The sequence below is a fragment of the Ranitomeya variabilis genome, chromosome 2 (assembly GCF_051348905.1).
Source record: "Ranitomeya variabilis isolate aRanVar5 chromosome 2, aRanVar5.hap1, whole genome shotgun sequence".
NCBI lineage: Eukaryota > Metazoa > Chordata > Amphibia > Anura > Dendrobatidae > Ranitomeya > Ranitomeya variabilis.
This window is the reverse complement of record NC_135233.1, coordinates 170,071,020-170,094,317: the sequence shown is the minus strand read 5'-3', so window position 1 is coordinate 170,094,317 and position 23,298 is coordinate 170,071,020. Positions and strand designations below refer to the sequence as shown.

The window sequence follows — 23,298 nt, the reverse complement described above, 5'->3', positions numbered from 1 at the left end:
AAGGAACCATCAGAATTCCTCTGTGACAAAACGGCCCCTGCCCCAATCTCAGAAGCGTCAACCTCAACCTGAAAAGGAAGAGAAACATCCGGCTGACGCAACACAGGGGCAGAAGTAAATCGGCGTTTAAGCTCCTGAAAGGCCTCCACAGCCGCAGAGGACCAATTCGTCACATCAGTGCCTTTCTTCGTCAAATCGGTCAGGGGGTTAACCACACTGGAGAAGTTGGCAATGAAACGGTGATAAAAATTAGCAAAGCCCAAAAATTTCTGATGGCTCTTCACAGATGTGGGCTGAATCCAGTCATGAATGGCTTGAACCTTAACAGGATCCATTTCTATAGACGAAGGAGAAAAAATAAACCCCAAAAAAGAGACCTTCTGAACTCCAAATAGGCACTTAGACCCCTTCACAAATAGGGCATTATCACGAAGGATCTGGAATACCATCCTGACCTGCTTCACATGAGACTCCCAATAATCGGAAAAAATCAAAATATCATCCAAATACACAATCAAGAATTTATCAAGATAATTGCGGAAAATATTATGCATGAAGGACTGAAATACAGAAGGAGCATTAGAAAGCCCGAAAGGCATCACAAGGTATTCAAAATGGCCTTCGGGCATATTAAATGCAGTTTTCCATTCGTCACCCTGTTTAATACGAACAAGATTATATGCCCCTCGAAGGTCAATCTTGGTAAACCAACTAGCCCCCTTAATCCGAGCAAACAAATCAGAAAGCAGAGGTAAAGGGTATTGGAATTTGACCGTGATCTTATTAAGAAGGCGATAATCAATACAGGGTCTCAAGGAGCCATCCTTCTTGGCAACAAAAAAGAATCCCGCTCCCAATGGTGATGAAGATGGCCGAATATGCCCCTTCTCCAAAGACTCCTTAACATAGCTCTGCATGGCGGCATGCTCTGGCACAGATAGATTGAAAAGTCGGCCCTTAGGGAACTTACAACCAGGAATCAAGTCAATAGCACAATCACAGTCCCTATGTGGAGGAAGGGAACTGGACTTGGGCTCATCGAATACATCCTGGAAATCTGACAAAAATTCAGGAACATCAGAAGAGGGGGAAGAGGAAATTGACATCAAAAGAACGTCACTATGTACCACTTGACAACCCCAACTAGTCACAGACATAGATTTCCAATCCAGCACTGGATTGTGTACTTGTAACCATGGGAGACCCAGTACAACAACATCATGTAAATTATGCAACACCAGAAAACGGCAATCTTCCTGATGTGCTGGAGCCATGCACATAGTCAGCTGAGTCCAATACTGAGGTTTATTCTTGGCCAACGGTGTAGCATCATTACCCCTCAAAGGAATAGGGCTCTGCAAAGGTTGCAAAGAAAAACCACAGCACCTGGCGAATTCTAAGTCCATTAAGTTCAGGGCAGCGCCTGAATCCACAAATGCCATGACAGAAAAGGATGACAATGAGCAAATCAGGGTCACAGACAGGAGAAATTTAGGCTGTACAGTACTGATGTTAACAGATCTAGCTACCCTCTTAATACGCTTAGGGCAATCAGAAATAGCATGAGCAGAATCACCACAGTAAAAACACAGCCCATTCTGATGTCTGTATCCCCTCTGTTCTGCTCTAGTCATAATCCTATCACATTGCATAGGCTCAGGACTCTGTTCAGAGGACGCTGCCATATGGTGCACCACTTTGCGCTCGCGCAGGCGCCGATCAATCTGAATGGCTAGAGACATAGATTCGCTCAAACCAACAGGCGTGGGGAACCCCACCATAACATCTTTAAGGGCTTCAGAAAGACCCTTTCTGAAAATTGCTGCCAGAGCGTCCTCATTCCATTTAGTGAGCACAGACCATTTTCTAAATTTCTGGCAGTATAATTCTGCCGCTTCCTGACCCTGACACAGGGCCAACAAGGTTTTTTCCGCATGATCCACAGAGTTAGGTTCGTCATACAATAATCCGAGCGATTGAAAAAATGCATCTACATTAAGCAATGCCGGATCCCCTGACTCAAGGGAGAATGCCCAGTCCTGAGGGTCACCACGCAGCAAAGAAATAACTATTTTAACTTGCTGAATGGGATCACCAGAGGAATGGGGTTTCAGAGCAAAAAACAATTTGCAGTTATTTTTAAAGTTCAAAAACTGGGATCTATCCCCATAAAACAAATCTGGAGTAGGAATTCTAGGCTCTAAAACCGGAGTCTGAACAACATAATCTTGGATACTCTGTACTCTTGCAGCAAGCTGATCCACACGAGAAAACAAACCCTGAACATCCATGCCCGCGCCCAAATCCTGAACCACCCAGAGATTAAGAGGAAGGAAAAAGACCAAACAGACTAAAGAAAAAAAAAATGGCTCAGAACTCTTTTTCTTTTCCTTCTTTTGAGATGCATTCAACTCATTTTTGGCCAGTTGTACTGTTATGGACTGGTAATTAAGGAGCGACATGCGACTAGCTCTGAGCAGGTGGTAACTATACTGACCGCAGTTCCTGATCTTAGCACAACACTAGCAGTAGCCGTGGGATGTTCCTGTCACTCCCTGGACACCTCTTCACAGCCGTAGAACTAGCTACCCCTAAAGGTAGAAACAGGAAAGCTATCTTGCCTCAGAGAAAATCCCCAAAGGAAAGACAGCCCCCCACAAATAATGACTGTGAGAGGAGAAGGAAATGACATACGTAGAATGAAACAAGATTTAGCAAAGGAGGCCACTTCTAGCTAGATAGATAGTACAGGACAGAACACTGTGCGGTCAGTAATAAAAACTAGAAAAAGTCCACCGCAGAGAAATGCAAAAATCTCCACACCTGACTAAAGGTGTGGAGGGCAAAATCTGCTGCCCAGAGCTTCCAGCTTAGCTGAATAGATCCATACTGATAAGCTGGACAAATGCGCAAAACATAGAATGTGCTGAACAATAAAGTCCACAACAAGAGGACTGCAAAAGGACAAGCAAGGACTTATCTTTGCTGAACAGGTCAGAGTGTCAGGGAAATCCAAAAGAGCCGTGACTCCAAGCAGGAACAATTGACAACTGGCATTGATTGAGGGATAAGGCCAGACTAAAATAGCCGAGCCAGAAAGACGATCAGTGGAAGCAGCTGCTGATGCTAAATCCAAGAAGCAGCCATACCACTCAAAACCACCAGAGGGAGCCCAAGAGCAGAACTCACAAAAGTGCTACTTACAACCACCGGAGGGAGCCCAAGAGCGGAATTCACAACAGGCTGCACAATATACATGGGCTGCGCAATTTACTACGTGGGCTGAGCAATATACTACGTGGGCTGCGCAATGTACAACGTGGGTTGCGCAATGTACTGCGTGGTCTGCGCAATGTACTGCGTCGTCTGCGCAATGTACTGTGTGGCCTGCGCAATATACTACGTGGCCTGTGCTATACACTACGCATACATATTCTAGAATACCCGATGCGTTAGAATCGGGCCACCATCTAGTACAACATAATACCATTAGGCATCTTTACTAATTGCCCTGTAGTCTGCATACAATGAATTCAAGTTTAAGCAAGAGCAAGAGGGAGCAAGTAAATTTGATGCCAAGGTACATGAAGGAACAATCTCACCCAAGATATGGACTCCTTCCTTCACAGCATGGAATGAAATGATCCCAGATGCCAGCATTTATGGGAAAGGCTCTCTGCTTGCCCGTTCAATACCCCATTCCTTTGGATTACATCCGAACCATATCTATATCCTCCCTTATTGGTAAATCTCCCAACATGTTTCTTTTGGCTCAGTCATCAGGGGAGAAGCCACTTCAAAATAAAGATAGCATGTGTGCTGTCCATCGCACGTCACACTGGAGGAGTCAGGCCAATCCGCAGCAAAACCGCAGGTTTAAAAAAGATCTGTGGATTTGCTGCGGATGTGCCTGTGAGAAACACTGCAGATCGGGAGTGGGAAGAGTGTGTGGCCGGAATGTGGGTGGAGACTGTGTTTGGGCGGAGACTGTGTGTGTGCGAAGAAGATGTGCGTGTCTGTGTGGGTGTTTGTGTGTATCTGTGTGTGTGTGTGCGGGTATGTGTGTAAGCAGGCATTGTCCGATGGAACTACTAGTCCCATCCGGCTATGCCTGCTACAGTGACAGCTAGCCGGATGATGGGACTGTACTAGTCCCATCATCCGGCTACTGTGTTCAACTGTAAAAAACAAAACAAAAAAACACATACACACATATAGACATACAGTACATACAACATACAGTATATACTCACCAATCACCTAGTCCCCAAAGCTCTCGATCACCTGTAACAAAAATAAAAATAAACCCACAGTATACTCCCTGATCCGATGTAATAATGAGTGTCCCACAATGATCTCCTGTGGAGAGCTGTCACATCGACTATTAATTATAGGGGGACCCCTTGTAGTTTTTTTTGGGGGTCCCCTATTTTAATAGCCAGTAAAAGCTAAATATACAGCTGCGGTCTGAGATTCATAGCCTGGGAAGATCCATGGGTATTAACTCCTTCCCAGGCTATAAACATCGGCCCCCAGTTGCTGCCTTTCCCTCTCTGGTGCAGAAAATTGCGTGGGAGCCCATGCCATTTTTTTTCAATTTTTTTTAAAATTAATCAGATATTGCATTTAAGGCCAGGGTCACACTTGCAAGAAACTCACACGAGTCTCGCAACTCAATACCCGGCACTGCTGCCTGCACTCGGCACCGGAGTTTGCGGCTGCATGTATTTCCATGTAGCTGAATACATTGGTCCCAAATGCCGGCGGCAGTGCCGCGTATTGATGTGAGAGACTCGTGCGAGTTTCTCGCAAGTGTGACCCCGGCCTAACACAGATTTTGTGTGTGTGTCTTTATTTAACTCTTTATTTACTATTTTATTATGTTTATTACTAAACATCGGGCTTGGTATTATCTATCCATCTATCTATAGATATATTATCTGTCTATAGATACATCTATTTATAGATAGATATATCTATAGATAGATAGATAGATATTTCTATATAGACAGATAGATGGATAGATTTATCTATAGATAGATAGAGAGATCTATAGATCGATCTATAGATAGATCTATCTATAGATAGATCTAAGAGAAAGAGAATCTCTTAGAGAAAGAGTCCGGGTGCAGAACCCCCCCAGGCAAATACCAAACCTCAATTATAAAAATCCAGAAAAATTGGAGGCTGCACACCATTTTGTAGTGAAAAGGAGCTATTTAATCAGCCCAGAAAGCGACGTTTCGGTCCCAACAGGAACCTTTCTCAAGCTACCTCCAATTTTTCTGGATTTTTATAGATAGATCCAGGGTGTCTATCTATCTATAGATCTATCTATCTATATATCTATTATCTATCCATTATCTATATATCTATATATAGATCTATTATCTATCAATGTGTGTATAAACATTCTTCAATAGAGTATGTAAATAAAGAGGTTGGACAAGAAACTATATCACAATTCTTTTTTTTGTTAAATAATAAATCTTTATTTAGCTTAAAAAAACACATACAAATCCGCATTAAAAACGCATCAAATCCGCACTGTGTTTTCTGCCAAGAGAATCTTCGCAGAAAATTCCACAGGCAAATCTGCAACGTGTGGACATCCCCTAACTATCTCCAACAGTTCAGTCTCTTGATTAACTGGTCCTGGGCTCACAGGAGATCAAGCAACATTCTGGCTAATAATAGTAGAAATTTTGTTTTGAATTTTTATCCCATATTTTTAGTAAAAGAAATACAATTGCATACAATTTCAGTTTGCTCCTGATATGGAAAACCATTGAGAATTGACTTGAAATTTGATAGGAATGAAGCAATGAGAATCCTTGTTTTCTTTTGTATTGTTGGGTGTGTTATGAACGTAACACACACTCACTCATGGGTAATGGAAAAACCTACTACAGGGGGACACTGCACCCACACCCAACTGGTTCCTGTATAGAGTAGAAAGACCTTAGCCACACAACTCAAAAACTCCGCTTTGGAACTGGCTACCAAAAAGGACAACGAGGGGTTTCTCATACCTCCTGAGGAGCCAGAGGGGAGGCCAAACCACAATGCCAATAAGAGGAGAGAAAAATGTACATGAAGATATGAAAACCCAAGGTGTGAAAATTAAAACACGTTCATATAAGGTAGAGAGGGAAAGCTAATGAGAGCCAAGAATAAATGGAACAATAATAACCTCTCAGAAACCTAAAGAGGTGAAAGCAAGAACTGGAAAGGAAAACAAACAGACTTGCTCCAAGAATTTAACTGGTGTTTCCCATGCAAGGAAAACCCTTTAGCTGAAGGCCTGGAATTCCTAAACCCAAGTCCACATAGAAGTATAGCCAGCAAGGAAGTGCAGCGAAGGGTGAGCATATAAAACCAACTCAGAATGTGATGAGGCAGACCAAAACAGTAAAAATGGAAAACACCTAGAGAGGTACAAACCAAAGAGGGGGAACAAAATGTAATTGAAACCATCAGCATTTGGACAGGGAAGAAAAGGCAATAGCTCAACAGAGAGAGGGACGGACAATGGAGCAACAGGTCACTGGATTGAATCCCCAAACTGAGCCATGACAGGGTGCAATAGAAGAAGTTGGATAACTGCATTAACTGGAGGCACTGGTTCAGGAAAGACTGATTCTTCAACAGTTACCACTGCCACTGTTTTACCAAGTTGAGACGGACAATTGATGACAAAGAAGTTAGACTTCTCACAATAGAGACACTGATTTTCCCAAGGTGATTGGATCAGGTAAATAACTGTTACTGATTCGTAACCAGGTTGCATTCCACTTCTCCAGTATTCTCTATGATAGGTGTCAATTCGAATACAATGTTGAATTAAGTCAAGATTTGTGGACGCATCAGTCCGGGCTACTTCATCTTTAAGTGCGCTGAAGAGTTCTTAAAAAAGATAATTGTTCCATTATTCCATTCAATAGCAATCACCCACCGTCTGAATTTTGTGGTGTACCCTGATGTTGAGTCATCAGTGTAACTGAAGCTGTTGTACAACGATTAGGGTAATCAAACACCTGGCTCATGGCCAATATGAAGGCCTCCAAGTGATTAAGCTGAGCATCGTGAATTTCAATAAGTGGGCTGGCTTAGGCTAAAGTTTTGTGGTATAATGATACACTGCACTGGTTGATAAATCTGCGATATTTGTCATGGTCTGCACTGAATCTGAAAGGTGAGTGTGATAGGGTGGGAGGAGGGGCCAAAGCCATACCTTGATTTTATAACTGGAGGATCTGTTCTGCCTGCTGAGCAACAACATTATGCAGACCATGTACAGCTTGTCCAAACACTTGAACACTATGGGATGTCTGTGTTTCAAATGCTTCATATTTTGTCTTTTATTTTTGCATGTAATCATACGGTATTCGTAAGCAAACAGTTCATTTTGTTTTAAAAAAACCTCCACACCTGTTCCCTCGGCGGACTTCATAGTAAGGCTTGAGTATTCTGTTATGATACTGGTGGAACAGCTGGAATATGATGGCCGGAGGTGCACGAGCAGGGTACAGCAAGCAGTGGTAGAAGTTCTAGGATTTAGCAATGGGAGTTATAAACACAATCTAGAGATGAATAAGAACAGTCTGCGTAAGATTGCTCAGGAGCTGGAGATTGGAACTAGACTACTGCTACACACAATATTCGAGCAGTGCATGATTGTTCCATGTGGCTTTACGTAGGCCCAAACAAGAAACAAAATGGTTTTCACAGGTTTGATTTCTGCCATATTGGAAAAGGGCAATTACAGAAACACAATAACGGCCTCCGTGCATGTAACATCATCACCATTTTACAATACCAGCAATGTAGAAGAGTTTAAGTGTACTCTCATCTGCATGCTGCTTTTATTTGTACTGTATCTGTATAGCAATTTTTGCTAAGTTTTTTAAATTCGCAGGATTCCTATTTCTTTTGCTGAAACCCCCTTTTTAGGTGCGGTTTTCCCAATGATGTCATTAGTACCCTTAAACCCACCTGAATAACTTCTGGCTTAGTGTTGTTTTGTTGCTTTTTTTAGTATATTTCCGCAATATAAAAAGCACATTAAAAATGCATGAATAAGTGCAGAAAATATGGGTGGATTTTTGATTGCTGCAGATTTCAGTTTTAGAAATCCACGAGCAAGATCTGCATCAAATGCACAATGTGTGAAACCACCTTAAGGGCTTATGCAGACGTCCAAGCAAATTGATCCCATATCGGACTGTAATGCATGGACTGACTGCTGGTTTCCAGACCCGAGTGTGACAGCTTCATAGAAATATATGAAGCTATCACTCCTGGCTTGGGAGAACATGAATGTCTGAATGAGCCTTAAAGGCAAAAACTTTTGTTCTGTGGAGACACAATTTGCTACATGTAAAGTCTGATGTGTATGAATAAGACATATACTGTTGTATTGTAACGTGGTGGCGGCAGCCATGGGCGAGCCCCGGCACGCTACATGAAGATGGGGTCCGGGCTGGGTGTTTGGACTTTGGCTATGGGAGCGCTATGCCCTTGCAAGCCGTATTCTATCGATGACTTTGTTTGGCCAGGACCAGATGTTCAACCATACAATGAGGGAAACTACCAGTCAGCAATAAACAGTCTTTACTGAACAGCAACTTGGTGGTGTCTATGTACAATAGATAGCGGGTGCATAACTTTACAAATGTTTCCTTTTTACAATATGCAGCATTTCCACACACAATATCTCTTCCTTGTTTACTTGCTTCTACTTCAAAGTCCTATTGTAGCTGTTTTTGTTCTGACTAGTGTTGAGCGATACCGTCCGATACTTGAAAGTATCGGTATCGGAAAGTATCGGCCGATACCGGCAAAGTACAACACAAAGGAAAAGCAAAGGCCATGAACAACGGGGATCACCAGACAGCAGGATAATATGCAAAAAAGGTCACAACTTTATTAAGGTATAAGATATAACACAGATACTGAAAACATTAAAAACATTTAAAAACAGTACATGTTGCCTAAAATGAGGCACATGCCTGGAAACAAATTAGTAGGAGACAATTGGAATAATACATATATACATGCACATGCACCTGGTCCTGAAAATCCTATATGGACAGTATATTTATCAAGATGTGAGGTATGGAAAATTCACCATAAGGCCCCATACACACAATGAGCAATACAAGAGACTGAAAACAGTACAATAATAAGACTTTTAGATAAACAGTCATGGATTGTATGATAACTCGATTAAGAGCACTCAGTAATATAAATATACTTATACTCAACGCATGTGAGAGAGGCAGACGTAATAACCCAACATTTCCCATAGGCATAAGTGTAGCATACTGGGTGAATTAATTACCCACAAATGAACTAGGACTAGAGCCAGCACATCCAAATGTCCCCCATGAGGCAAACAGATCTAATACCCCTCAAGTGATACCAGGCATGAAAAAAGAAACGAAAACCCGACGCGTGTTGCCACTAGAGTGGCTTCATCAGGTGATACAAGTCTGAAAAATACCAAAAATAATCCATCCTGCTAGGCCGCTAAGCCAATCGGCTGGATTTAAAAAGGAGTCTCTATATTGTATTAGTCTCATTAAGAGCCTTAAGGAACCTAGAAAACCTGAGTCCAAGTCTCATGCTCTACCGACTGAGCTAGTTCCCCTCATTCATATCCTGGTAGCTCTGAGCAAACTGTCGTAGCTGCTTTTGCTCTGACCCAGTGTCAGCTGACAGATCACCAGTGAGGCCTAATTGTGGATTTACGCCCTTAGTTGACAAGCGCGCTTGGAGACAAAAGACACCTCACACGTATCCCGTGAGCAAGTCACTTTTATCTGATATATAAAAAGCCAAAGCAATGTTTTATACCATTTTGTCTTCACCACAACCCAAGACAATACTATAGTCCAGCTAGTGAGAATCCTATTCTCAACCCTTGGTTCCTGGTCCTTTTTTCCCTCTTAGTGGAGCTAGTTTGCCAATATGGCCAGTACTTAGCTTCTCTGCTTTCTGATGCCTTAGAACTCTCTCCCAGGGTACTCTTTGTCTCACATTCTCTCTTCCATCCTGGTCTGTTACCTCTGAGTTATAAATTTGGGGCCGCACTACTAGGCGTTCTGTCCCAGGACCCATCTCCAATGCATTACCCTGTCTTTTGGCCACTTTTCCTTCTTCTACTCCAGATATTGCTATCCACTGTCTCAGTCTCACATCAGGGACACCCTGTCACGGGGAGACTAGGTGAACGAGAGCTAATAACCCTGGCCCCTGCAATTTTCCTCAGACTAGGGAAATCCTGACTGACCCTCTACCTGGAGTTTACACTGATGGTGTGCATGTCCAGGCCTCGAACCTCACTCTGGCTCCTGTTTCAACCCTAGGCTGAAACCTCCGCCCACCACCCAGTGAAGAGGTAATACACCAATACCCACAGTTAGCACAGACAAGGATAAAGGAAAATATACACCACGCCGCAGTCACTCAGGAGTACACTATAAATGTGCAGGGCAAAATAAATACAAATATAGGAAGGAGTAAATAAGACTAAGGAAAATACACCACCAGCAACGAATCTCCAACAACCAGCTCTCCACTCCAGACCGAGATAACAACGCACAAGACAGAAGCTATAATCGGCGACGCCCAATGATCAGGAGAACTATTTAAAGGCAATGGGCATGGCCCAGCTTCCAATCCGAGGATAAGGTAAATTAACCCCGGAACAGCTAGATAAAAACTAGCCGACGCCAATGAGCAAATAGTGGTCAAAAGCGGAATTACCGCTGTCTGTCGAACAACCTGGTCTGAACAGCGTCCGACATGACAGTACCCCGCCTTCTACGAGGGACCCCAGGGCCCTCACGGCTTATAGGACCTGGCTTGTCTGGATGGCGACGATGAAAAAACCTGACCAGCCGATCCGCATGAATATCCGAGGCTGGTACCCAGGACCTCTCCTCAGGCCCATAACCATGCCAGTGTACCAAGTACTGTAAAGTGCGATGCACTACCCGAGAGTCAACCACCTTGGAGACTTCAAACTCCAAATCACCATCCACCAAGACTGGAGGTGGCATAGGCGCCGCGTCCACAGAACCCACCACCTTCTTTAGAAGAGACCTGTGGAACATATTGTGTATCTTATACACCGTAGGGAGCTCCCAACGGTACGCTACTGGGTTAATGACGGCGGTGACCCTAAATGGACCAAAAAACCGTGGACCCAATTTAAGGGACGGTATTTTGAGCCTTATGTTTTTGTTTATGTCCGGACCTGGCACACGCCTACTGTCAGCCACACGTTTGTACCTAGCACCCACACTCAACAGGCGCTGTTTAACTCTCCTCCAGACTGATGACAATTGTGCTCCTAACTGTTCCTCCTCCGGAACGCGGGATGAGCCCCTCTGACTCAAGGTACAAAATTGAGGATGTAGCCCATAAACACAAAAAAACGGAGACTCCCCAGACGACTCCTGGTGGTGATTATTGATGGCAAATTCAGCCAAAGGAAGAAAGGTAGACCACTCCTCCTGGTTATCAGAGACAAAGCAGCGTAGGTACTGTTCCAAATTTTGGTTCATACGCTCAGTCTGACCATTTGACTGAGGATGGAACGCCGAAGAATGAAACAACTTTATCCCCAGCCGTGAGCAAAATGCTTTCCAAAATTTTGCCACAAACTGAGATCCCCTATCAGACATGATGTCAGACGGAACCCCATGAAGTCTGACCACCTCCTGCACAATTACCTGAGACAGAGTCTTAGCGTTAGGCAACGAAGGCAAAGACACAAAGTGCGACATTTTAGAAAACCGATCAACAGTCACCAAGATGACCGTGTTCCCAGCTGATGAGGGCAAATCAGTGATGAAACCCATGGAGATTTCCGTCCATGGCTTACTAGGTACTTCAAGAGGAAGTATTGTGCCAACAGGACGGGAGCGGGGCGTCTTAGCCCTAGCGCACGTGGTACAAGCTGACACGTATGAGACCACGTCCTGTCGGATCTTGGGCCACCAAAACCGACATGACACCAACTCCAAGGTACCTCTAACCCCTGGGTGGCCAGCCATGACAGTAACATGATGCTCCGCCAAAACCTTTAAGCGGAGATGAAGCGGTACAAAAGATTTGTTGATGGGAAGCTCAGATGGTACCTCCTCCTGAGCCTCGGCAATCTCAGCCTCAACCTCGGTAGTGAGAGCCGAAACCACAACACCCTTTTGGAGGATGGGTACTGGATCTTCCCGAGGTTCACCCCCCGGAAAACACCTGGACAGAGCATCCGCCTTAGTGTTTTTAGACCCCGGTCTGTAAGTGACAACAAAATTGAACCGCGTGAAAAACAATGCCCAGCGAGCCTGCCTGGGGGACAGACGGTTGGCTGACTCCAAATACAGCAGATTCTTATGATCGGTAATAACAGTAACCTGATGTACCGACCCCTCCAAGAAGTGTCGCCATTCCTCAAAGGCCAACTTGATTGCCAACAACTCCCTGTTGCCGATATCGTAGTTACGTTCGGCGGACGACAGTTTCTTGGAGAAATAGGCGCACGGACGCAAACCACTCAAAGATGAGCCTTGAGATAGTACCGTCCCCACACCAACCTCAGACGCATCAACTTCCACAACAAAGGGTTTTGATACGTCTGGCTGCACAAGAATGGGGGCTGAAACAAAACTGTTCTTAAGAAATTCAAATGCGCGCACAGCAGCCTCAGGCCAAACGGAGAAATTGGTACCCTTTTTAGTCATGTCAGTTAGCGGTTTAGCAATGATGGAAAAATCCTTGATAAATTTCCTATAGTAGTTAGAAAACACAAGGAACCGCTGAAGTGCTTTCAGGTTATCAGGACGTTCCCAATGCAGCACCGCTTGAACCTTAGCGGCGTCCATTTTAAAACCAGAAGCAGACACAATATAACCCAAGAAAGGCAACTCTTGAACAGAAAATATACATTTCTCAAGTTTAGCATACAGCTTATTCTCTCTGAGAAGCTGTAACACCTGCCTGACATGATTTAAACGAGCATCACGGTCGCAAGAATATATGAGGATGTCATCTAGGTACACGATAACGAATTTCCCCAAAACATGCGAGAACACATCATTGATGAAATGTTGGAACACTGCAGGTGCGTTAGTCAACCCAAAAGGCATCACCAAATTTTCAAAATGACCCTCAGGGGTATTAAAAGCCATCTTCCACTCATCACCTTGACGGACTCTTATGAGGTTGTACGCCCCCCTGAGGTCAAGCATGGTAAACCACTTAGCACCCGCCACCTGGTTGAACAAATCTGGTTTCAGTGGCATCGGGTAAGGATCACGAACCGTAATCTGGTTCAACTCCCTGAAATCCAAACACGGGCGTAATCCGCCATCTTTCTTCACGAAGAAGAACCCTGCTGCCACCGGCGAGGATGAGGGCCTGATGTGCCCTTTGCTCAAGCTTTCAGCAATATAATCTTTTAACGCTTGTCTCTCCGGATGGGAGATGTTAAACATTCTTGCTTTAGGCAACTTGGCCCCTGGTTTAAACCTGATAGAACAGTCATAGGGACGATGTGGCGGCAACTCTGAACAACCCTTTTCAGAGAACACATCCACAAAATCCAGAAGTGACTCCGGAACGCTTGAAGTCACCGCAGCCACACATGTGGCCAGGCAATTCTCCTGGCAGAACTCGCTCCACTGAATTATGTTCTGAGTTTTCCAGTCAATTACCGGGTTGTGCATGGACAACCAAGGAAAACCCAAAACCACCTGAGCAGGAAGATTCCTGAGCACCTTACATGTAACCCGCTCGGAATGTAGAACCCCAATGTGGAGTTTCACCTCAGCCGCAAATTCAGTTATCTCCCCCTGAGAGAGAGGAGCAGCATTGATGGTGACCACGCGGATAGGATGAGACAGTTTTTCAATCCTAAAACCTGCTGTGCGCGCAAACTCCTCATCAATGAGATTTGTGGCTGAACCACTATCCACAAAAACAGTAATTGGCAGCTCACTGCCAGCGAAAAAAACCTTAGCAGGGAGCATGCATTGAGATAACACCATGGAGGATATACATAAGCTCAGATTGGTCTCCTCCACACCCTCTGAGCTTAGAAGTTTTCCGCTGTTGCGTTTTTCTTAGACAGCAGAGGACATATGTTAATAAAATGACCAGTTTTACCACAGTAAAAACAGGCTCCCTGCTTCCTGAGCTCAGGGGCTCGACACTTCACATGTGACACCCCTGCGATTTGCATTGGCTCCGTGGGCTCACCTGCAGCAAGCTCACGTGAACCTAAACCCTCTCCCATAGGCGGTGTCTCATGCTCCCCCTGACGCAAATGGCGATCAAGGTGGACAACCAGACTCATAGCGGAATCTAGAGAAGCAGGAGTCTCGTACATCAGAAGAGCTTTTTTAACCCTTCCAGAAACCCCATGAATAAACTGACTCCACAATGCTGGATCATTCCATTGTGTATCGATCGCCCAGCGACGAAATTCAGAACAGTAATCCTCTGCAACTGGCTCCCCCTGGTGAATAGTGCGTATCTTAGATTCTGCTAGAGCCATTCTGTCAGGTTCATCGTAGATTTTTCCAAGAGAGGAAAAAAAACTCTCCACAGAGTCAAATGCAGCAGAATCAGATGGCAAAGAAAACGCCCATGCTTGGGGATCCCCGCTTAACAATGACAACACCAGGCCCACACGCTGAGCCTCATTACCCGAGGAGATCGGGCGCATACGGAAATATAGTTTGCAAGCTTCACGAAAAGAAACAAATTTACTGCGTTCCCCAGCAAATTTTTCAGGCAAAGGGAATTTAGGCTCAGCAACTCTTCCTGTCGCTCCAGCTTGCACATTAGATACTGCTAGTCCCTGTTGCTGAACTGCCCCCCTCAACTCAGTGACCTGTAGGGACAGCGCCTCCAACTGGCGGGTTATGGAAGTCATGGGATCCATGACAAAAGAAAAAGAAGAAACCCCCTTTTTTTTTTTTTTTTCCTTTCTTTTTTGTTGTTGGGCCGATTATAATGTCACAGGGAGACTAGGTGAACGAGAGCTAATAACCCGGGCCCATGCAATTTCCCTCAGACTAGGGAAATCCTGACTGACCCTCTACCTGGAGTTTACACTGATGGTGTGCATGTCCAGGCCTCGAACCTCACCCTGTCTCCTGTTTCAACCCTAGGCTGAAACCTCCGCCCACCACCCAGTGAAGAGGTAATACACCAATACCCACAGTTAGCACAGACAAGGATAAAGGAAAATATACACCACGCCGCAGTCACGCAGGAATACACTATAAATGTGCAGGGCAAAATAAATACCAATATAGGAAGGAGTAAATAAGACTAAGGAAAATACACCACCAGCATTGAATCTCCAACAACCAGCTCTCCACTCCAGACCGAGATAACAACGCACAAGACAGAAGCTATAATCGGCGACGCCCAATGATCAGGAGAACTATTTAAAGGCAATGGGCATGGCCCAGCTTCCAATCCGAGGATAAGGTAAATTAACCCCGGAACAGCTAGATAAAAACTAGCCGATGCCAATGAGCAAATAGTGGTCAAAAGCGGAATTACCGCTGTCTGTCGAACGACCTGGTCTGAACAGCGTCCGACATGACACACCCATGTCATGCGGCTCTGTTCACTAGTCAGACCTTAGATCTGCTTCTGCGGTACGCTGGGCCCTGTCTGATGTTCTGACAGGAAACTGTCTCTGTCCCTTCACCTTAGCCCCTCCCACTCTGAACTAGTCCCAAACATTAACCCTAACTCTCCTTACGGTCGAACAGAACACAACACTTTCACCAATCATGCACGTCATAATAAACATTACACATTAAAATACACTGCAACAATACATGTGTTTACAAGGGGGAACAAGGGCAGTATGTCCATCTCCTTACAATATGAGCATTATCAGAGCAGGAAAAAATATGTGACTGACAACACAAGGTGGAATGGGGTGCCCATGTGTACTTACATCTTTGGCCGAAGCAATGATTTTATTGTGTGTTTTGTTGTCTAGATATATATACAGTATATATATATATATATATATATATATATATATATATATATATATATATAGATAGATATAGATTATGTATGTGAAGTATTATTTGTTCTGTGTAACTTCTAGTTCACAAACATTCTGTGAGATGACAAGATAGTGTTTTGCAGCTTGCATGAAGACTTCGAAAGAGAAGCAAATGTGTGTTAACTGGCTCAGCAGGAGGTTATAGGACTGAATATTGAGAAAACATTGCTATTTGTGATGGAACAGCTCTCAAATAAAAACTTGCAGATGAGACTTCTTAGAGCTTGTGAAAATCAAATAATCGCCAGTGACCCCACAGAATAGAATAGATGGCATGCAGTATATACTATATATATAGAATAGATAGATATAAAGATATCAGTCACGTATATAATTAGTACAGTGTGTGTTCAGCTTTCTGTACATGTATTTAGTTAATGATTATTTTTCTGAAAAAAATGGCGTGGGCTCCTGTGTAATTTTCCAAACCAGCAGAGGGAAAGCCGACGGCTTGGGGCTGATGTTTATAGCCTGGGAAGGGGGTAATACCCGTGGAGCTTCCCAGTCTATTAATATCAGCTCACAGCTGTATACTTAGCCTTTTACTGGTTATTAAAATGTGGGACCTCCCCAAAAAAAGACGTAGGTCCCCCTATAATTAATAACAAGCAAAGGTTAGGCAGACAACTGTGGGCTGAAATTAATAGCTAGAAACACATGGGCTACTTGCACATTGAACAGGTCTGTAGGAACATGTTCACAACACCAAGAAACTTGAAGACACAAAAGAGCACACTAAGGTCAAAAATACTCTGTTGTAAAAAAATCACAGTAATAAGCAAGTGCTAGTCAAAAAGATGGAAAAAACAGGGCATTTAGTTGATACTTTTTTTGCAAAAAATGTATGCTAAGCTGCTCCACCAATCGTCAAGGTATACCCATAATAGAGCAGTCCTAACTAATGTATATAATCCATATCTGATGTATTTAAAAACCTGATCATCTGTATAGTACCTGTATAAGCAGGGTTCAGAGAGGGAATATCCATGTGGACCTGCTAGATGGAACAGCTTTAGTGCAAATGACCCACAAAGGATTGGTGGACTCCCCAGTCTTGTAGAAACAAGAGAACAAATATAGAACCAGAAACACATGGGCTACTTGCACATTGAACAAGTCTGTAGGAACATGTTCACACCACCAAGAAACTTGAAGACACAAAAGAGCACAGTAAGGTCAAAAATACTCTGTTGTAATAAAATCACAGTAATAAGCAAGTGCTAGTCAAAAAGATGGAAAAAAACAGGGTATTTAGTTGGCCGTGTGGCCATGTGAACCTTTTATAGCTGTAGCAGTTCAGGACCTTCCTAGTGGACCAATAGGAGCTGCTACAGGACCTGAGCGTGTGACCCCCGACCTCCAATGAGAGGTCTTCCCCTGGGCATGCTCAGGAGGGAAAAAGCATGACTTAGTCCCAGGAGCGCCTACTCGCCGCCAAACAGCACTAGTTATAATGCCTGAACCTGGAAGGGCAGCAGTGACCAAACGTGCAGTATCTGTCCTGGCCAGGCACTGGGACCGACATCTCCGCTGAGCAGGCTCCACTGTGGCTGGAGAAGAATAGGAGACCGCAGCAGACATGGCTCGAGATTCCCCCTGTGCAACGGTAGGAACTCGACGCCTAACACACGGCCCCTTCCTATTCCTAATATCAGCCCTCAGCTGTCTGCCTAGCCTTTGCTGGTTATTAATTATAGGGTGAACCTACGTAATTTTTGTTGTGGTCCCCATTTTACTAACCAGTAAAGGCTAAGTATAAAGCTGTGAGCTGAAATTAATAGCCTGGGAAGCTCCATGGGTATTACCCCCTTCTCAGGCTATAAAAATCAGCCCCCTGCCATCTGCTTTCCCTCTGCTGGTTAAGAAAATTAAGAAATCTATCCTTTCCTGTCGGGTCCTGCTGTGATTTTACTGTAAGCGGCAGATTAATTTTTTTGGGGGTTGTCATTATGATTTAAAAAGAGAAAACACAATAGTTTGACAATAAATGGCTTCTGCCAACCACTAACCATGAGTGGAGAAAAAGTTTTGGTGTTATCATTCATATTCTCTGAAAAAAGGCCAAGAAAGCAAAAATTCCCCTCAATTGGCCCTCCTGTCTTTGGACTCAGATCAGATTGACCCTTCAAATAGACAAATAATAATACATTTATTATTCGTCACAAAAAATTCTATTGCCTTTCATTGGAAAAGCCCGATCGTCCCTTCTATAAAGGATATTATAGATAGAATGATGCTACATAAAACGTTTAAATTTAAATTAGCGCAGGTTAATGTTTGCTTTAAATGCCAAAAAATGGCATAGATGGTTGGAACTATTTCCTTTAAAGATTAAAAATGTATTACAAATGGTAATATTTTGCTATGCAATTTAATAAGTTGGAAATGCTAATGGAATAAATTAATTATAATTGTCCTCTGTTTCCCCTCCCTTTTCCCATTGCCATTCTTTTCCCTCCTTTCCTCATCCCATTCTTTTCTTCCCCGTTAGTTTATTATTTACAAAAGTTAATAAAGTTCTTTGAAAAAAAAAATGCTGACAAGGACCTTTTTATATCATTGGTAGTCAGTAGAATGGCTGGTCACATGGTATGTGCCGGTCATTGGTATCGGCTCCCGTGGCAGGTCCTATGTCAACCACAGGCATCAAGCATAACTGCGCACATGCGGGAGATGGAATTCCTGAGCCGTGCGCAGCAAGCTGCGGAGACGCAGCAGTGACAAGGAAAAAGCCAGTCTCAGCGCGCATGCGCTCCGCCGATTAACCAGCCGCATAACATTGAAAGCAGATTAATAATGGCAAGTAAAACAACCTTTTAATACACAAAAAAATGTACTTATAAATCTAAGGTGCATATGCAAATAAATTTCAATAGATGGCAATAATGGCATAAGACGATAAAAAATCTGTTTCACATCATATTTCAATATTGGTGAGGTATTTTCAGTCCAGTGAAACAAGAAGATGACATACTCAGGACGTTGTCGATGAATACAAGTGAGTAATAACTAAAGAAAATCATAAAACAATAACATTAAAAACATTATGCAATTCAAAAAATACATATACACTGCTCAAAAAAATAAAGGGAACACTAAAATCCCACATCCTAGATATCACTAAATGAAATATTCCAGTTGTAAATCTTTATTCATTACATAGTGGAATGTTTTGAGAACAATAAAACCTAAAAATGATCAACATAAATCACAACTAATATCCCATGGAGGTCTGGAGTTGGAATGATGCTCAAAATCAAAGTGGAAAATGAAGTTACAGGCTGATCCCACTTCAGTGGAAATGCTTCAAGACAAGGAAATGATGCTCGGTAGTGTGTGTGGCGTCCACGTGCCTGTATGATCTCCCTACAATGCCTGGGCATGCTCTTGATGAGGCGGTGGATGGTCTCCTGAGGGATCTCCTCCCAGACCTGGACTAAAGCATCCGCCAACTCCTTGACAGTCTGTGGTGCAACGTGACGTTGGTGGATGGTGCGAGACATGATGTCTCAGATGTGTTCAATCGGATTTAGGTCTGGGGAACGGGCGGGCCAGTCCATAGCTTCAATGCCTTCATCTTGCAGGAACTGCTGACACATTCTAGCCACATGAGGTCTGGTATTGTCCTGCATTAGGAGGAACCCAGGGCCAACAGTACCAGCATATGGTTTGAGAAGGAGTCTGAGGATCTCATCTCGGTACCTAATTTCAGTCAGGCTACCTCTGGTGAGCACATGGAGGGCTGTGCGGCCCTCCAAAGAAATGCCACCCCACACTGTTACTGACCCACTGTCAAACTGGTCATGCTGAAGGATGTTGCAGGCAGCAGATCGCTCTCCACGGTGTCTCCAGACTCTGTCACGTCTGTCACGTGTTCTGAGTGTGAACCTGCTTTCTCCTGTGAAGAACACAGGGCGCCAGTGGCAAATTTGCCAATCCTGCTGTTCTGTGGCAAATGCCAAGCATCCTGCACGGTGTTGGTCTGTGAGCACAACTCCTATCTGTGGATGTTGGGCACTCAGGCCATCCTCATGGAGTCGGTTTCTAACCATTTGCGCAGACACATGCACATTTGTGGCCTGCTGGAGGTCATTTTTTAGGGCTCTGGCAGTGCTCCTCCTGTTCCTCCTTGCACAAAGGCTGAGGTAGCGGTCCTGCTGCTGGGATGTTGCCCTCCTACGGCCCCTCCATGTCTCCTGGTGTACTGGCCTGTCTCCTGGTAGCACCTCCAGCTTCTGGACACTATGCTGACACACAGCAAACCTTCTTGCCACAGTTCGCATTGATGTGCCATCCTGGATGAGTTGCACTACCCGAGCCACTTGTGTGTGTTGTAGAGTCCGTCTCATGCTACCACGAGTGTGAAAGCACAAACAACATTCAAAAGTGACCAAAACATCAGCCAGAAAGCATTGGTACTGAGATGTGGTCTGTGGTCCCCATCTGCAGAACCACTCCTTTATTGAGTGTGTCTTGATAATTGCCAATAATTTCAATCTGTTGTCTATTCCATTTGCACAACAGCATGTGAAACTGATTGTCAAACAGTGTTGCTTCCTAAGTGGACAGTTTGATTTCACAGAAGTTTGATTTACTTGGAGTTATATTCTGTTGCTTAAGTGTTCCCTTTATTTTTTGAGCAGTGTATATACAGTATATGTGTGTGTTTTGAAGAATATTTCCTTGGAAAACTCTGTAAATGACATAGAGAATTGCTCTATGTAAAAGCTCATGTTAAAGTCGCATTGCAATTGGATAGCAATCGCATTGCATTCGGATGTAAATCAGATGGTAGGTTTAAAAAATTGGATTGTACTCACATGAAAATCGCATGACACTTGCATGACAGTAGTCCTTTTCCGATATGAAATCGCAACTTTTTTTTCACGGTGATAGGTATGAACCTTAAAGGGAACCTGTCACCTGAATTTGGCGGGACCAGTTTTGAGTCATATGGGCGGGGTTTTCGGGTGTTTGATTCACCCTTTCCTTACCCGCTGGCTGCATGCTGGCCGCAATATTGGAATGAAGTTCATTCTCTGTCCTCCGGAGTACACGCCAGCGCAAGGCCAAATTCAGGTGACAGGTTCCCTTTAAAAGTTAAGAAATTAGGGGAACAGGGAATAGTTAGATTACAGCACTTTTAAAACTCTAGATACTGGGAACTAACTTGATTGCCTTGGGTTATGCATTCCAGAGACCTGGCACAACACAAGAAAATCTTGGAGGTGAGTGTGTGGGGTTTAGATTATATAGGATGTAAGTATTAGATCACTAGCAGATCGGAGAGCACTGGTAGGGTGGTAGACAGCGAAGAGAGAGGAGATGTAGGGCAGTTCAAAACTGTGGGGAGCTCATGGATCACAGTGATAAGTTTATATTGTATTGTTACAGAATGGCAATCTGTGCAATGACTGACATAGGGTGGAGGCAATGGTGTAGCCACTACACAAAACTATAAAACTGGATGTTTCCTTTGGGATAGATTGGAGAAAGGATAGTTTAGTAAGTGAGAGACTGATTAATAGAGAGTTGTGGTAATCCAGGCGCGAGCATGAATCAAAGCAAGAGTGAAAGTTTTTGCAGTGTCAAAGCTAAGAAAAACATTGATACTTAATAAGTTTTTGAGGTGCAGGTTATATAATCGAATAAGTGATTGGATATAGGGGTGAAGAGAAGATCTGTGTCAACTATAACCCCAGGACAGCGAGCAAGCTGCAAGGGAGCTATGGTAGAACCACCTACAGAAATGGCAATATTGTGTTTAGGTGCAAAGAGTTTGTATGTTCTCTCCGTGTTTGCGTGGGTTTCCTCCGGGCACTCCGGTTTCCTCCCACATTCCAAAGACATACTGATAGGGGATTTAGACTGTGAGCCCCAACGGGGACAGTGATGATAATGTGTGCAACCTGTAAAGCGCTGCGGAATATGTTAGCGCTATATAAAAATAAAGATTATTATTATTATTATTAGAGGGAGGAAACACAAGTAGTTAAATTTTTGGACATGTTCAGTTTCAGATAGAGGGAAGACATGATGATGGAGACAGCAGAAAGACAATGTCTGGTATTTTGTAGCAATACAGGTGCGATATTGGGAGATGTGTATAATTTTGGCTGTCATCTGCCTGGAAATGGTACTGGAAACAAAAGTACTCATTGGTAAGAGCTTTGTATCTAGTAATTACAAAAGTCTTGTAGAAGAGGTAGCTAAACACCTGGTACCAGACATAATTGGCATCCTGAATTACTACAGAACATTTTTGCTGTGGATTACAGTGTCCCTAATCTAGCTATATAAAGTAATCTAAACTATTATTTTTATTTGATACTTTTTTTTACACTTTACTATCTGAAGCTAATTCTGATTATATTTTAGTAAAAAATAGTGTAGTATAAACTGATTAGTACAGTATATTTTTTTACACTTTGAGAAAGAAAAAATCAACACCTGGATGCCAATCAGTGATGTGCATCATGATCAGTGCTCAGTGACTGCGGGACGCACGCACGGAAGTGGTGCACAGGGTAAAAAAAATGGACAGAAAAAAAAAGCCATAAGCTAAAAGTGAGCGCAGATGCTGATCACTGATGTGCGTCACTGATCAGTGGGTCAGCGGCTGCAGGATGCACGCAAGGAGGTGGTGCAAACGAAAAAAATCTTCCAAAAATCGAGGGATCCAAGTACTGATCCGCAACCGAGTACTGGTCAGCGCTTGGAGGCAGAAGGAGGGCTGGGGAAGGTGATAGGGAGAGGGTGAAAAGGGGGGAGAGAGGGATTGGGTTGGATTGGGAAAAAGCAAGGGACAGTAACAAGTCAGCAAGGTCTTTCTTCATTTCTTCAGGACTTCAGTCAGCAGCAGCAACAGCAGAAGTGGTGGCACTGGCTAAACTCTTCTGTGGCACCACAAGGCCCAGCAGAATGACACAGTGACCACTCTGCACATGTCTCCAAGCTGGAATGAGACAGTGCAGAGCGGTCTCTGTAAGGTCATTGATTGGTGTGATCAGACACCACTGTTCTATCGCACTAATCAGCGCTGGGACTGCTAACTCTGCCATGGCCTAGCTCCAGCCTATGATCGGAACTGTTATAGCACTGATCTTTGCTAGACTTCAATGTGTCTCAGGCAATTTCATTTGCTAAGCCATTGAAAGCGCTGTGATTTTCAGCGATTGACAGCTATCATAGTT

The 23,298-nt window shown here is 43.8% G+C and overlaps 1 protein-coding gene across 2 annotated transcripts in view; it reads left to right on the top strand.

The window, feature by feature from the left end:
- Positions 1 to 23,298, top strand: part of SMYD3 (SET and MYND domain containing 3) — a 1,191,717-nt gene that overhangs the window by 839,497 nt on the left and 328,922 nt on the right. The gene's annotated exons all lie outside the window — the stretch shown is intronic.